This window comes from Pleurodeles waltl, chromosome 5 (assembly GCF_031143425.1).
Source record: "Pleurodeles waltl isolate 20211129_DDA chromosome 5, aPleWal1.hap1.20221129, whole genome shotgun sequence".
In the NCBI taxonomy this organism is placed as follows: domain Eukaryota; kingdom Metazoa; phylum Chordata; class Amphibia; order Caudata; family Salamandridae; genus Pleurodeles; species Pleurodeles waltl.
Window position 1 is genome coordinate 434,114,793 of NC_090444.1, and position 17,942 is coordinate 434,132,734.

Here is a 17,942-nt window from a genome sequence, read left to right on the forward strand (position 1 = left end):
GTTTTGATGCCAAACATGACAGGCGCTCTTTGTTAGAGCTCCGCTGCATTGTGCCAGATATCCGTTGTCACCACCTGCTCTTCTGGACTTTTTGGCCTGGGTCGAGCACAATCGGGTGGTGTATGGGTGGTACCTGTTTCGGCCCGTGCCCGATGTTGGGCTGAAAAGGTAATGGGGCCGCGATCGAGGGCCCTGCTGGTTGGATTGAGCACAAAGGCCCCATCTTTCCCCTCTGGTGATGCCTTGTTGGGGCTGTGAGTGCCTGACGCACCGCACACGCTGATGACAACCATTCCCTGGGCCAGAGGCCTGCCGTCAGGTGTGCAGAGGCATTGCTGCCTCCCTGATGGGCCCGGACGCCCCTCCTCCTGTCTGCTGCATATACTGAGTGGCTTGCTGCCAGAACCGATCGATCCCATGCCTTATATTCTGGACCACACCTGCAGTTGGAGTGCATTGCACGGCTGGATTTGTGACAGCTGCTGGGGCCTGACTCAGAGGATGCCCTTCCCCGTGCACTACTCTGCCCCTGTGGTGAGTCCCGAACTGTTTTTGGACCAACCTTGCCCTGCCCTGTCATGAGACATTGCGATCACAGCACTTTTGGTTGGTGGTGGATGGCCTGTGAGGGGTAAGAGTCCACGGGTTTAGAGATACCCTGGCCCATACTTGCTTCCTTTCGCCGTAATACTTGGTGATGCTTATGTCCGGTGGCTGGCATAAAGGCTACTGCTGCAACACTATACAGCTGACCCTAGATGCATGAAATTTGCCCTGTTAGCTACAGCTGAGAATAATTCTGGTTCTGCTCGCTTGGACAGGGGCGATTGTTGGGGGGCACCGGATGCCAGGGTGGCCCTTTGTGGAGGCTGTGACATCCATGAGGCCACTTGGAGGCAGCCCACATTTTGCAGTGCACTCGGGCCACGTGGTGCTTGGCCTCTGCCAGGATGCGGGCCCGCTGGGGATAAGCAATCTTGGGCTCCTCCACTCATCTCTGCCGCTGAGGGAATATAACTGCCACTGATGTGCAAGGAGGTGTGTAGGCACTAGGCCTGAGCTCAATATTGCACTGTCGGTGGCTGTTTGGAGAGGTTCCTCTGTGTGTTTGATAGCGAGCTGCTGTCGCCTTGACGGGGTAAAAAGCATAATTTTTCTCGAGGCTCGCTCTCTGCCTACGCCTGCCCGTTCCTGGAGCCTCCGGCCTTGTCATGGCATGGGACAAACCTTCGAGCACTGCACCACATCAAAAAAATGAAAAGCACACTAAACAGAAGAACCCCTGGATGATGCTGGTGTGGCAGGAAGTGATGTCCTGCAGGCAGAGGGACTCCAGAACGCCTCCATACTGCATGCGATCCAAGATCTGAAGGACACGGTGCAGGGCAAAATGCTGGAACTGAAAGTGGATTTGGCCCTGATTCATCAAGACTTACGAGATACTGTGCACAGGGTCACTGAGGTGGAGAGATGAGTTTCTGAGACTGAGGGCACCATCAAATTACACAGATCTCTCCTCACAACCCTGCAGCGCTGGTTACTGAGCTGAAGGTTCGCGTGGAGGATGCCGAGGAAAGGGCAAAGCGCAATAATCTGTGCATTGTGAGCATCGCTGAGGGGGCTAAGGAGTCTGTGCTCACTTCCTTCATCTACAACGGGTTACAGAGCTGGATGCCCACGGTGAAGGTCTCCAACTGCTTTATATTCGAGGAGCGCACCAAGCATTGACCGAAGGCTCCCGGGTGGCCACCTCACCCTTCATTGCCCGGGTGCTTAACTATGCAATTAACGATGCTGTCCTTTGGACGGCATGAAAGGCAGATTCATTGACATTCCAATCCTCCCCCGTACAGCAACAAAGTTGCTACTTCCAGGGAGTAAAGCAAAAACTTAGAGCCATGGACATCAAATACATGCTCCCCTTTCTGGCTCTCCTTAAGGTCATCTTCCACGAAATGACCTTTTTCTTTGGTGCACCGTAGGCAGCTTGGGATTGGATTGAAGAGTGCTCCATTCTGCGCACATCCAAAATCCTCTTTGCAAGAGGGTGGAGGGCTAAGAGGAGATAAGTGCTGGGGGCTCTTTCGGTAAGCAGTATGGGGATTCTTGGCAGGGGCCATGCCATGGGAGCTGTGGGCCCGATTCCCGCTCCCATGGACCAGACAAACCAGCACTCGAGATGATGCTTTAACTGGGGGAGGTGGTTGTCCTCTACTGACTCTGTGTCCCATGGGCTTCCACTGGCTTCACCGGATTCTGTGTGATGACTCCGACCTTTATCAGGACAGGTGCCAATGCAACAGTAGAAATGGTGCGATGTGTTTCTGCACCGTTTCATACATCAAGCCCCTTACACATTTTTCCGTTTCTGTTCACTTCATAACAAGCTTTTTTTTCTTTGGGATTATTGGGTGGGGGTTTGCACAGCAGGGGTGATTCACTTCAAAGTTAGCCCAGTTGGCTCCTTTTCCTAGTTGCGACAGGTACTTCCAGGTCACAGAATTTGGGGGGGGAAGTTGAGGACGGGTGTTGTTAGATGGGACTTGTGTTTGTTTAACCCACTGATGGTGCATTGCATATAGGCTCAGTAACAAATACACAAATTATCCATACTGAGATCCCGAATTACACTGCCTCATGCATGACATATCTGTACACTTGACTGAGACCCGGCGGCATGGCTACCCAGATACACTGACAGCTCTTTCTTGGAATGTCAATGGCATGCTTGATAGAATCAAGCATGGAGTAGTATTTAGGGCAGTTCATAGGTCCCACCCAGACATTCTTCTGCTACAAGAGACGCATCTTACGGGTAATAAATGCACTTTTCTCACCATTAAGGGATACTGTCACGTTTATCACTCGGGCTTCCAACGGGGCTCATGAGGCACAGTCATTTTGATTCGCAGACACATCCCAATGGTAGTGTTGAGAGTGTGGTATGATAACCTCAGCCAATATGTGGCAGTCAAGGCAACTCTACGGGGCTCCCTGCTCTCCTTGATTTGCATCTATGCCCCTCCTCCCCTCATTTCTGAGTTCTTGAAGAAGCTGGGTGACCGCCTTCGGGGGATTCCTGAAGAAACATGGATTCTGGGGGTGACCTCAATGGGGTGTGCGACCTTGGCATGGATCACTCTTTCGCCTCAGCAGCTGCCAGTCACAGCCCAACTTTACTTTATACATTTCTTAGCATCATGTCCTTGGTTGACGTGTGGCATGCACACCACCCAAACACTTGCAGATACACCTTCTATTCCGGTGCCCACAAATCATTCTCCTGCCTAGATCATTTTCCTCTGCCCCAACTAGATGGCCACCAAGTACTTAATGGACATATCTTAGCAAGAGGTCTTTCGGACCATTCGCCAGTAGCACTAGACTTGGCTTTGGGCAAGGCTTGCTCTAGTGTGGGGTGGCAGTTGAGCCGCTGGTGCCTCTAGGGTGAGGAGTTTCGGGAGACATACGAAAACATGTGCCAGTGATTTCTGTGTTAGAATCAGGAGCAGTGTCTTCACCAGGAGTCCTGTGGGAGGCCCTTAAGGCCAGCCTCCGAGTTGTCATCACTAGCTATAGCCAAGGGCAAAAGTAATGCGCTCAGAGGAAGGTGGAGTACCTTGAGGTGCAAGTGCTGGCCCTCTAATGACGATATATATCACCACAATGGAAGAGGCCCTCCTGTGTGGCTCACTTCACACACAAACTCTGTTCAAGCAGGAGCTCGCACAGGAGGCCCGCAAGGCCTGGCTGGCCACCAGTAGCCACTTTTACCAATGAGTGGATAAAGCCAGCGCTGGCTCTGCACCACATGAATCACCAGTGCCCCACTGGTGTACCTTGAGGGTGATGGGGGCAATGACGCCATTACAAATGTGTTTGTGGCCTACTATGAGGACCTTTACAGCTCAGATCCTGCTGGTCCTCAGGCGGACCTTAGCCAGTTTTTGGCTGACTTGCCAGTGCTGCAACTCTCCCCGACAGAGAGCGACTTTTGCGCAGCTGCAGGTGGCACAGCGCCGGGACCCAATTGTTATCCGGACGAATTTTGGTGCTTGCTTTGACCTCAGGTAGGCCCTTAGTTGTTGAATACTTTTCATGAGGCTATGACAAAAGAAGAGCTGCTCTGAGTTCGGCGATCAGCAGAAATAGTGGTGATTCCTAAGCCGGGCCTTGATGGCATACGCTGCAAGGAAAATCGGCCGATCTTCTTACTAAACTCAGAGGTTAAAATATGTGTTAAGAAGCTGGGTAAGTGACCTTCAGGAGTGATTACCCATCTTGTGCATCTGAACCACTCAGAGTTTATGCCTCATTGAACTACAAGGAATATACGCTGAGTTCACAATGCCATAAATCTGAGTAGTTAATTGTCCGGGCACCAGGCCCTCCTCATGGTAGATTTCACAAAGGCGTTTGATTCTGTTGATTGGGACTATTTGTTCACCCTTCTGGATTGCTTTGGTTTTGTACCCAAAATCCTAGGATTTGTACACCTCCTATATACTAACCTTATAGTGAGGGTAAGGGTCAGTAGTGTCGTGATGAATTGGTTCTTTATAAGAAAGGACATTCGGCAGGTGTGTCCCTTTTCTCCCCTGTTATTCGCTTTGGCCATTGAGCCTTTGGCAGCATGGGTATGTGTGGATGCCTTGTTCCTCGGGTTGTAATGGTCCCTGAAGGTAAGCCATAGCATGTCCCTCTATGCCGTCGATGTCCTGATGTTCTTAGATAAGCCTCAGGAGACTGACTCTCATGCTCTTCAGATCCTCCAGGTTTTCGAGTCCTACACTGGAATCCTCATAAACAAGTCCAAGTCTTCCATATTCCTCATTGCCCCATACCCCTTGACCATTCCATGGGAGCCTGAGCTGTGGGTGCTCTCACTGGGCTTTAAGTATCTGGTAGCTTTCATTACCAATGATAGGCTTTAGGAGCCTCTGACTTTATTGGGCCATTCGGCCATCTTTAAGATGGTCTCACTGCCCAGATTTCTTTATCAGCTGCAGAACTACCGGTTTCCGATGAATCTGACCTTTATTGTCAAAGTTAATGCTTTGATTGGAGACTTGCGATGGAATGGGGGAGTCCCTTGGATTTCCCTCGACAAATGTTGCCAACATACCTTTGATGGTGGCATAGCTACCCCCAACATCCTCCTCTATTATAGGGTTGCATACCTTCTGATAGTGAATGATTGGTGGTTTTAGGGGTTTGCTGACCTGGCATTTGCAACAGAGGGATGGGTGATGAGTCGCAGCAACCTCCCTCATTTGCTCTATGGGGAGGATATCCCAACTTCCCTGCCAGCCGCTATGAGAGTTGTGTTGACGATCTGGGGAGATGCATCAAAATCCATGGGTTGGGCGGGCAGGCTCACCTTCGAGACTCCGCTGTGGACCGGGACTTGACTCCCACAGGTTGTGGCCCTCTGAGGCTTTTCAACTTGGGACAACAGAGGCATTTCCTTGTTGGGCAATGTACTTCACCATGGGTTCATGAAGTCCTTTCAGGAGTTGGTAGCAGAATATCAACTACATCACACTCAGTTTTTCTGATATTTCCAGCTCCAACATGCGCTTGTGCCCTACCTAGCGTCTGTTGCAGCTATACTGGAATTCTCCCCCTTGGAAGCCAAAATCTATATCAAGGAGCATAAACTGTCTGCCACATATCAGACACTACGTCATAATCAGCCTGACCCAATGACGGGGTGAGGGAATCATGGACGCATGACCTGGGGTCACTAGAGGACGAGGACTGGATTGAAGCATTGGCTGCCCCCAGAGAGGCAGTGATAGCCTCCCAGTTCCATCTAATTCAAATCAAATTTGACAGGAAGTTGCTTACGATCTGAAGACCCCAGCGGTGACTTAATGCACACATTCTGGCATTATCTGGTTCTTTCGCACTTTTGGAACAGACTGCTAGACACCCTCGAAACAGTACTGGTTTGGAAAATTCCTAGAGATTCAAAATTGATTAGCCTACATATGACAGACAACATGGGCGGAAATAGATAAGCATTGTTGTGGCTAGGCCTGATGATCGTTAAGCGAGACATCGCACAGGCTTGAAAGAACACAGAGGTCCCACCTGTTGGATTATTGGGTGGGTTTGGAGCGCCCCATATATTTCACGAGGGGTTGCCCCCAGAAACACCACAAGATGTGGTGGGATTGAGCCAGTTACAGGGAGATCTTCCCTGCACAAAAACAATCCTGCCTGTAATATAGGGACCCTTGTACCAATGGGCCAGGCTTGGTGCCTGCTTGGCAGCCACAAGTGCACCAGCGCAGAGAGAGAGCAGAAATGTGCAGTATCAGAAATGTGCAGTATCTTTGTGACTATGGCTCATTCCTGCTCTCTCCATTTGATGACTTGCAGCAAGTTGGCTTGCTGAGTTGCGTTAAGTTGTGATTAGTCGAGTTGCGCAAAATGTTTACAAATCTGGGCCTTGGTGTCTACAATTGGCACACCCTCTATTAAAGCATTAGAAGCGCTTGTGCAGTCCCTGCGCCTTTGACACAAAAGTTTTCGGTAAGGCTGGCTCTTAGAACATCCCTCGCATTTTAAAGGAATGTATTTTCCCCTTTGAGGAGGGCTGCGGCCTTCGCGCCACCTCCACGCTGAAGCTGTCTGCCTTTTTCCATGACATTGCAGAGCTGCTTAAATGCGCGCTTGCAAAGCTCCAGACAGGGCCACCGCCTTTGGGAAACAGCAGACAGTGAGTCACAGTATAATACAGTCATGCCAACCGGGTGATAAGATGCATGGCTTTACCATCGACTATCAAAAAATCAAGGCAATGTTCCAGTTTAAAGTCGCTTCTATAGCAGGACAAATTAATCAACGAAATAAGAAGAAACAAGTTCCTGAATGTGCATTGCTTTTTGGATCCATTGGTCTTAAAAGCAATTAGCATTGACGAACAGGTGTCAACCAGAGCCAAGAAGCTGACCAATATCTATACTGAGTAAAAAGGAGCATTTTTTTAAATGTTACTAGAAAAATACAATATAAATTCCGTCTTGCATTCGGGAGATTTATTGCTAACAACGTTGTTATGATTAATGTGATCACTAACTATTAGAAAGTATTGTTGTTACGACTTTCAATTAAAGGGCCACATTGGCTCTTGAAAAACATTTTTGCTTGGTTCCTCAAATCAGCTGTTAGGAGTTTTCCTCATGTCCTCATTTTTCAGCGTCTGCACAGTATACTTCAGGTTTTGGTAATAAAAAGTGACCTGCTGGAACTGTTTCTATTGATTTTGACATATTTTATTCAGTGCAGCTTGAGCAAGTTAATAAAATACAACATGTACTCTCTTTTGGCATTGCATTGCACTCTCCTGTTCCCAAATTATCGTAACTGTCAGTTTCTAGCTCCTGTTTGAGGTTAGTGGATTCAAGTTAGGTTATGTCTTTGTTTACTGTACATTAGAATCGTTTTTGTCAGCTGGAAACGTGTTCCCCATCTGGATACCAGCTGAAATTACTGAATTATGTGGGAGGGATGAATTTCTATCAGGTATTTTGTGGACACAGTTGCATCGGGATGTAGCAGTCTGGCGTGCTATTTACATACCCTGCTCGCAAAGAAAAAATGAAAATATGTTCTCTGGTTTTAGACCTTCCTCCACTCTAGTAGTGGCAGGCTTCATCATCGGATCTCATCCCGGTCCCTAAAAACGAGAATGCGCTTGACCATACTCCAGGAAGCACCAAGAATAATCTTCTAGCCGGGGTTTTAAAATAGATACTAAAAATACCTCAAACCATCAAGGTATTCCTTTATTCATGGTTGTTTGAGGATGGTTAAAAGATTTGTTATGAGGAGGTAAAGATATAATGGTCTTATTACCCTAAAATGGTTGACATGTTTCGGCCCATAAACTAAAGGCCACTTGGGTTCAGTCACCCCGGTGTTTATTTCAGTCACACATACCATGCAACACATCCAGGCAATCATTCTGGGATATTACTTGCCTAAAGGACGCTGCATTGGCATCTTGATTCCCACCTTGGGAATCCTTAAAACCACATCTTTGGGAGGGGGGTCATGCCTTATTGTCACACATTTGTCAAGAGAAACATGCCAATATTCAACGTACTTTCAGTGCCACTTCTCCAATCAGCCACATGGGGGGCTTCCCAAATTAGGAATCAAGACGCCAATGCAGCAAACTTCAGGCACATAATATCCCCTATTCATGCATGAATGTGTTGCATGGTATGTGGGACTGAAATAAACACTGAGGCAGTGTGATTTGTGCTCCCCACTGAAAGCCCTGTACCCAAGTGGTCTTTAGTTTATGGACTGAAACACGTCACCTGTCCTTGGGTAATAGGACTATTATATCCTTACCCCCTCATAATAAATCTTTTAACCACACCCAAACTACCACAATTAAAGGGACACCTTGGTGGTTTGAGACATCTTTATTGGCTAGAAAAATATTCAAAGTGCTCCCTGGAATATGGTCAAGCCCATCTTGTTTTTTAGGGACTAGGATTACACCTGATGATGAAGCATGCCAACACTACAATGGATGAGGGTCTACCAAAGAAAAAATATTTATTTTTTTGTTTGCCAACATGGTGCTAAGGGGTTGAATCTTTTGATCATAGCAAACAAGTTGGTATGGGATATTTTTAATGAAGTGTGAAAGTTGCTAGGAAGAGTGTATCCCATTTCTTCTACAATTAAAAGTCTTGCTTCCCTTCTGGGTGGGGTATCCCGCCATACGTTAGACCCCATTCTGGCTTATGTTTGATAGCATTTTGCAGCATATCCTGACCCTGTTGAATTGTTCTGAACAGTTATTACAGTGGAGCTTCAAGAAGGTCAAAAATACAAAGTGGTCATGAATACTTATTTAAAGTCCATCTAGCCAATAGCAGATATGCACTTGTACTTTTCCGGTTTTTAGCCTAGTTGGATAGATTCATTCATAAGCAGAATGGGCAGAGTCATTGTCTTCAATTATATGGGAATATGGCAATTTAATATATGGTGGCAAAGCTTTTACTGCCATAAATGTTAAACTATTTGACCCTCATTACAAGAGGAAACATACATTTCTCTTACTGCACATTTCAGAATTCAGGGTAAATATCAGTAGGACAAACCTGCTGGTATTATTTTGGGAGAAAATCCGTGTGTTTACGAGAACATGCAGATTTTGGTGTGGTAATCATCAAACTCTGCATGCTATTCCCCCAAAACTCGAGATACGCGATAATTATCAGACCTGATAAATAGACAATACCTCAGTATCAGTTTGAATTGTATGCAATAATTATTGTATTTGATAGTAGCTTACTCAAAATGAGGGTGTTTGTGTTTTGAGAGAACTAAACATTTCCAGGTACTCCAATAATTATGAACAAGAGCAAGATGTGTGTCTTTCCAAAGATGCCCCGTCCCCTCACCCTACTACTGTGTCTGCCAATAACAAATGGAATGACTCCCAACAGATTGCCTGATACACATTCATTCTCAGATTTATACGCCCAGTAGACACAATTTGACTTATTCTGAGCTATTTTCCAATCGGATATTACAGTAGAGTGATATCTGACTTAGATGCCCAACTCATCCTTAATCGTCCAAATAGCAATAATAAATGGTTCAATAAAGAGGTTGTGGTGTCTAATACATCAAGACACAGATTGGAAACGTATTCAGACCTAAATACATTATCAAAAGCCCTGATATTCCACAAATACACTCTAAACAGGATTGTGAGAGACTGGGATGTTGGTTGAGTGTTGCTCAAGCAAAAGCCACAATTCAGACTTAAATTAGAGACAATGTGTAAAACACACAAACAGTAATAGAGTGACAACACAGCACAAGAAAAATCCCACATCAATTTAGAAGAATAGAGTACATTTTAATGAATCATTTGACACCAAAACAATACAAATGCAATTAGTAGAACAGGAGTTATGAATTTTTAAATGTTAAGGTAAAGACTAGTGTTATAAAATAAAAGCACAAACTGAGGGTTCCTAGTTGCGCAAGACCACGTCAAAGTGGAAAAGTATGGTAGAAGCACAAGCCGGATACAAAAGTGGATTAGGCCTGTTCAGCTCTTAACTTCAGATTTAGAAGACATTTTGTTAAAAATGTTCTGAAAAAGTAAAGTTCAGTGGGGTAAGGCTGCACGCGGTGTTCAAGGAAGAGGCGTCAGAGAGCTGCTGTCCAAAGTCGCAGTGAAGATGTCTACTTTCAGACTTGTTTTTGGAAGTCGAAAATGTCCAGCAGGAAGAGGCTTGAGCTGTAGCCGATGAGAGTTCCACCGCGTAAGATACTCTTTTGGTGACGGACCGCTGAACAGGATTTGCTACTGCAGAGAAGAACATAGCAACAGCTACAGCAAAGTCAGGTCAACAGGCTTTGCACCTTTGGCAGATAGATGAGCAGGTTGGTTCTGGTCTCTTCTCGATTCTCAGAGCAGTTTGTAGCCAAAAATGTTCAAAGTCACAGGTTTTGGATTTGGGCCATCTGGTCCCTTTTAGCACCATCACCAAGGGTCCAGGAGTGGAGAAACACCACTTGGGGAGCTAACACTCACTCAGGCTGTGTCCAGGTGTGGGTTCAAGATGGTTGGAACCTTTTCTGTCCCTGAAGCACTTATCAGGAGGACAGCCAACTATCCCTTGGAGTCACTCTGGTAGTCTGGTAGTCCTGGGTTCAGCAGGGGAAAAGGGCTCAAACAGCAGGGCAGGCGTCTAAGGGTTCAAGGCAGGATTCAGGTAGCTGAGCAGTCATTTCAAGTGCAGAAAAGCAGTCCTCTGAAGTACACAGCAGGCCATAGCACCAGGCAGTCCTCTGAGCGTCCTGCTTCAGGTCCAAAAAGGGAACTGGAGAGTGGGTCTGAGGGTCCTATTTTATACCTGGTGCCTCCTTTGAAGTAGATGTTTCTAGAGAATTCCATTTCAAGCGCTTGAAGTTCCCTCTTGCCCTGCCCTGGCTTCAAGCTAGATGCATGAGTAATGCAGGGGTCACAAGTCCTGTGTGTGAAGGCAGAGCACAGACTATTCAGTTATTAAGTGGGGCTGTGCCCAGCCCCCGCTAGATGATGGCCCATCCAAGCTCACCTAATACCTCTATTGTGTGGCTATCTGGGAGGAATAAACAGAGTACAACTGGCACCTAAAACCAGTTGGATGACCTAGGAAAAGGCTGCAAGCACCAAATAGTTACAACAGGAAAATGCAAACTTTCTAAAAGTGACATTTTCAAAATTGTAACTTTAAATCTGACTTGACCATGAAAGAGGATTTCTCATTACAATTTCTCAGACAACAAACACATATTGTTTACCTGTTTCCAATCAAAGGTTAGCACTTATTCAATGTAATGAGGCAACCCAGTGTTATCCAATGGGAGAGGGAGGCCTTACAATAGGAACCCAAATTTAGGTGTTTTTCAATGCCAGAACATGTACAACTTAAAGTACATGTCCAACCTTTTAATTACAATACACCCTGAGCTATGGACTACCCAAGGCCTATCTTAAGGATAACGTATCTGCAATAAAAAGGGGAGTTTAAGGCTTGGCAAGGGGGTTATATCACCAAGCGAAATTGGCAGGTTAAAACTGCCCGGGGGCCGCAATGCCAGGGCAGCCTTGAGACATGTTTTAAGGGGCTACTTAAGTGGGAGGCACATTAAGTGCATTTATGTGCAAAGTCTTTGATATCAGAGCGAGTGCTCTAGTGAGATGTAAGTTCGGACTGCACTACTGACAGTGGTTTCAATGTAAAAATGTGTACACACATTTGCAAAGTTTAACAATATGGGGCTATGTATAATATCTAGAGAATGTTCTCCAATTAGTTGCAAATATCTGTAGAAGCTTGAAAGCAAAATTGATGATCCTTTGCTTTCAAAATAAAATGTTCACAAAAATGCAACTAGGAAAATAAACGTTTTGCTAAACTACTATGAAATTTGTAAAGAAAGTCACATAAGTGCACCCATGATATATGTCCTTGAGTTAGTGCAGATTTACAGCTTCCATTAATTTACAAGATCTTACAAAAGTAGGCCAGGTAATCGTACTCCTAGAAAATAGACCCACTAGTAGCATTTAATTTACAGGCTTTAGTTATAAGGTATACCCCTTTATTGGGGATTTATTAGTAAATTAAACATGCCAATCAAGTGTAAGCTAAGTTTACCATCATTTACGGAGTGAGCAGATGCACTTTAGCACTGGTTAGCAGTCCTAAAGCCAGCAAAAACAAATTCAGTAACCTAAGATGGTGAAAGCTGACAGGTCTAACAAGGATCATAATTGACTACCTCTCCAATATAATGTTGATCACACAGGGACCACAAAAAAGCTCTGCTAGATCTCACAAGAGCATTGTAACACTGAGTACATGAAAACTATACTAATCAGAAATGTCATCCCATCACTATCTTGCGAGATCTCTATGCATCGTCATGTAAAATAACCACCACCTGTTAGGAGCTACTCCATCAAGCTTCCCAAACTCTTCATAAGTTCTCCATTTACTCATCCATCTTCCATCTCGGGCTGGCTTATTAACATTTGTTATCGTTCACTCTAAAATCCTATGACAGCTGTAACAAGGCACCTAACTAAGCTAGAAGTACGGAAGAACTCACAGACCCATGGCCAGAGATGTAATTGCCAGTTGGTTTGGTCCCTTGAATCACGGAATCCTGTTAGTCCCCACTGCTCTTCACTTCTTTTGAACTTGGTTACTTACATAGAGAATTTGAACAGGAAGAAAAATAAAGTTACTTTCAGGATCTGACTACTAACAAACGTCCCTCTCTATTTTGTGCTGTATGACTCTGCCTTCATCTCTTCCCCAAATCACCAGATCTGTAAGCGGACCGATCTACAGATATAGGGCCTTCTGGTTAACACCTTTCCTGCTATCTGCTAAGAAACCACTTGCCGACCTAATCCCTACCTTAATGTGTTCTAACTGAGTGAGAAGGACTGCTGATCTCCCGGGCACTACCTACCAAATCACACCTCACCGAGCAGCTACTCAAGCATACAATTTTTTTATTTTAAAAAAAAAACGCCAATATGCAGAGGAAAACTTGGGTAAAGTGTTAATGTGCAAAAAATAGTTCATAGGACTTTTTATGATTAAAAATACAGGATAAATAGTAACTCAGTATTAGCAGTTAAATGTAGCGAGGTTCTTTGTAAGAACAATGACCTGCCTTAGTGTATTCAAATGAAATTAAATAAACAATATTCATTAGCAAAAAATTAAAACATTAAAAAATCAATTAAATAGCACCGCAAAAGTGCTTGGGATTTCTACATATCACAGAAAAAACTTTAAAAGTATAGTCTCATGTTTATATACAACAAAACAAATGAGTTTAGTCAGTAGAGTAACAATGGCTAAAACAAATTGTAACAATTCACAGCTCAGCACAGTTCTTGCAATGTCATTGATGTTTCAATTTCTGCATGCTACTGAGAGCACGCAGGTGTGTGAATTTACATTCTCCTCCAATGGACCTTTTTATGCTGGGCGAGAAACACGTGAGAGTTACAATGACAAACAAGTAAAATTATAGTGAAGCCCATTCAGCCCACAATACGGACCAGGATTCAAAAATTTAGATTGTAGATTTATTTCAAGTCAATAATCAATTAAATATATATATGCATGTCATTGGAATATTGAATAAGCACAAGATTGCAGCTGGCAAGCTGAAATATCGAAACTAATACAGTCTCAATAGATTTAGATACAGAGTGATTACAATCATGGCAATACGGAAGCTGAGAATTAGAAACAGATGTTCCATAAAGGGACTCCTGTTCCCCTTCTTAAAAATGAAATAATTCTAAAGACATCTAATCAATGTTCTAAGTAGGAAATGGGGATGGTTCAGAAATAAGTCTAAAGGATGGTTGGAATAAAGCTAAAAGTAATTCAGCAAGTTCCTTAGAGCACGTTGAGAGTGCGAGAAGGTGTCAGCATAGTGAAGACTTCAGTAGAAGTCTTCCAAATGAAGAAAGTGTTCAGCATAAAGCCCCACACTTGCAGGAATAAAGGACGCAGAGAGTTCTGTACTCCTCGAAGTTTAAGGGAATCTCATGTAACATCTAACAAGGCCCCCCTACCCCTTGCACTAATTAGCCAGACCCTGGAACATGGGGTCACTGGATCCATAATTGGCCCAGGGAGGTGGGCCGCCTGGTCCCTCTCCTTATTTACTGATTAGCCGGGCCCCGGGGGATGTGGCCCACCTCCCCCTTAAATAAATTTGCTGGGCCCCAGGAGATCGGGTTCCTGAGGCCAAAATTGCCCCAGGCACGGAAGCCGCATTGGCCATCCTCCCCTTTTACTAATAGGCCAGGCCCCGGGGGATGGGGTCCCTGGGTCCAAAATCAGCTCAGGGAGGGGGGGCCATGTAGCCCTGATACCCTTATATTAATAGGCTGGGCTTCGGGGATGGAGTCCCCGGGGCCGAAACTGGCCCAGGAAGAGGGGGTGGTCTGGCCCCCTCCCCTTTTAATAATTGGGCGGGCCCCAGAGATGGGATTCCCGGCACCGTAATTGCCCGGGGGAGGAGGGTTGTATGCTCTACCTCCTGGGTTGCCTACATATGGGGGGGTGGGTCACAGGCCAGGCCCTGTGGCCATCACCCTGTCAAGCACGGCGAAGGCCATGCGAGGTGTGGGAGTCTGCTGGGGGTCTGCTTCAGGGCCTGGCTCCTAGCCAGACACTGCAGCTGACCCACCTCAGTGCATGGCCCAAGGCTGTCTTGGAATGGGGTTAGGTGCCTGTAGGGGGTTGTCTGCAAGGCCTGGCCTCAGGCCAGGCCCTGGGGCCAAACCCCGCCGCACACAGACATGTGGCAGGGGTTGAATGAAGGTAAGCTAATTAAGTATTACATTATATTTAATAAAAAAATTCGAAATTCTCTGAAGAAACCATAGTTTACAGGGACGTTATAGTTAGGAAATAGATCTAAAAAAACCTTAGAAATTCACTAAAAAAAAAAAACAATGGTTAGAGGGACGTTATAGTTTGGTTCAAATTTTGCATGCATTTTACACTTATCTCAAGAAACTATAACTCGTGCTCTAAGGTAACTATAACTCACGCCCTCGCCATACACTGCTTCTTACCCCACATATTACATCATTAATTACATCTTCTATGACATCACTTGCAATATAACTGCAACATTTGTAATAAAATTAGTGATGAAAAAAAGTGTGCATGGTAGGGGCACAAGTTACACTTACCTTAGGGCAAGAGATACAGGGCCATATTTATACTTTTTGACGCAAAATTGCGCTAACTCAGTTTTGCTTCAAAAAAATTTGCGCCGGCTAACGCCATTCTGAAGCGCCATGCGGGCGCCGTATTTATTCAATGACGTTAGCCGGCGTTAGCCGCCGGCGCTGCCTGGTGTGCGTGAAAAAAAATGACGTACACCAGGCAGCGCCGGCGTAGGGGAATATGGAGCTTGGGCGCCAAAAAATGGGGCAAGTCAGGCTGAGGCAAATTTTTCGCCTCAACCCGATTTGCGCCATTTTTTTCGACTCCCAACCCCCATTGAAATGACTCCTGTCTTAGCAAAGACAGGAGTCATGCCCCCTTGCCCAATGGCCATGCCCAGGGGACTTCTGTCCCCTGGGCATGGTCATTCGGCATAGTGGCATGTAGGGGGGCACAAATCAGGCCCCCCTATGCCACAAAACAAAATAAAAAAAAATACTTACCTGAACTTACCTTAAGTTCCCTGGGATGGGTCCCTCCATCCTTGGGTGTCCTCCTGGGGTGGGCAAGGGTGGCAGGGGGTGTCCCTGGGGGCATGGGAGGGCACCTCTGGGCTCCTTCCGAGCCCACAGGTCCCTTAACGCCTGCCTTGTCCAGGCGCTAAAAAACGGCGCAAAAGCGGCTGGACGTCATTTTTTTTGACCCACCCACTCCCGGGCGTGAATTTTGCCCAGGAGTGTAAATACGGTGCACATGCCTCGGAGTCACTTTTTTAGACGGGAACGCCTACCTTGCATATCATTAACGCAAAGTAGGTGTCCACGCTAAAAAATGACGCAAACTCCATGGACTTTGGCGCTAGACGCGTCTAACGCCAAAGTATAAATATGGAGTTAGTTTTGCGTCAGAATTGCGTAAAAAAAAACGATGCAATTCCGGCGCAAACAGAGTATAAATATGCCCCACAGTTTCTTGGGATGAGTATAACTATAACTGTTGAATTTCTATGGTTTTGTAATGCCCTGTAACCTTTGGATTTTTCAGTGAAATAAAAAAGAATATATATATATATATATATATATATATATATATATATATATATATATATATATATATATATATATATAGGCATAGCTTGGCTGGATTGTTCAGACCAAATTGTTCAGACCAAAACTTGTATGTAGCCTGGTCTAGGTACATACGTCTCAATCTCACTTATTATTATAGCAGAAATGAGTTACTACTTGTTAGGGCTGGGATATGTAGGATATATATATATCCTACATATCCCAGCCCTAACAAGTAGTAACTCATTTCTGCTATAATAATAAGTGAGATATATCCTACATATCCCAGCCCTAACAAGTAGTAACTCATTTCTGCTATAATAATAAGTGAGATTGAGACGTATGTACCTAGACCAGGCTACATACAAGTTTTGGTCTGAACAATCCAGCCAAGCTATGCCTGGGATGACTGCTGGATGTCCTTGGAGACACAGCTACCTGGATACTGGATGCTTCTGGTCCTTTTGCTCCTCAAATGTATGGAGGAGTGAGATTTTTGTATAGCTTCTCAAAGGATGTGTGAGAAAGTATCCTTTGTCATAATGACGAGCGATGAGAACACCGTCCTGAGAATTTGCAGTGAGTGCACTCCTGTGATCGGCTTAGTATACTAATGTCATCCGCTGTGTATACCATGCAAAGGTAAAGGCAGACCTGTGTCACTAATAACTAAACACAGATACATATACCGTATACATTGACTATAGGCACATTTGTGAGTAATACTAGCTATTATAAATTAACATTAGCATTCAATACAAAATTATAAAGCCTTATGCAAAGCCTTACTAATTGGAGAAGATGTCACCTATTAGAAATAATGGTGCAGCATATAACACCATCAAGGTAGACAATGGTGGATAGTCAATACTAAACTAAATTAAACATTTTTTGAGGCAAGTTTATCAATATAATATTTTGACCATATCATTATTTGAAGACTTGTCAGTTATTTTAATGATTTGTAAAACAAAATAAAGCATTGACAGAATATTTTCAATAAATTGCATCCCACCACATAACACTCCCCGTGTTTAAATCACATCTGGGATCAGAAAGACGGTAGCTTTTATTCCTGTTCTTAATTTATTTTATTGTCTCTCCTTCACAGAATGGTCAACTTCTCCACCTAAAAAGGAAATGATCAAAAACAAACTATAAGTTGATTCGTAGCAGACATATCAGAGGTTCATTTCAGTAGCATTAAAATGTGTCTAATTTCTTACACAAAATATATACAGATAGATCTCAAAATTTACCTTGTTAAACCAGGAGAAAGGGTCATTTCTAGCAACAATGTATTGCCGATCTGCCATAATAATTATTTGTCAGAATTTTATGTTGTACCTCGGTTTCTAATATTCAATGTCATTCCTCTCAGGACTCACTGAATGAGTCTTTTATAGTATGTTAACTGTTCTTAAAAATGTTTTGATATTATTACTTTTACGTTGTTCAAAATTTTTGGGGAAATTGCAATAATTAAGATTTTTAGTCTAACCACAGGTGCACTTTATATTTACCAGCTTACGGGTTATAGGCTATATGGTTTTAGGAGAAGTTTTGTGTCTTTTCCTTGTAATTAGTCTTATGTAATTAATTATAGTCGAAGCATAGGTGC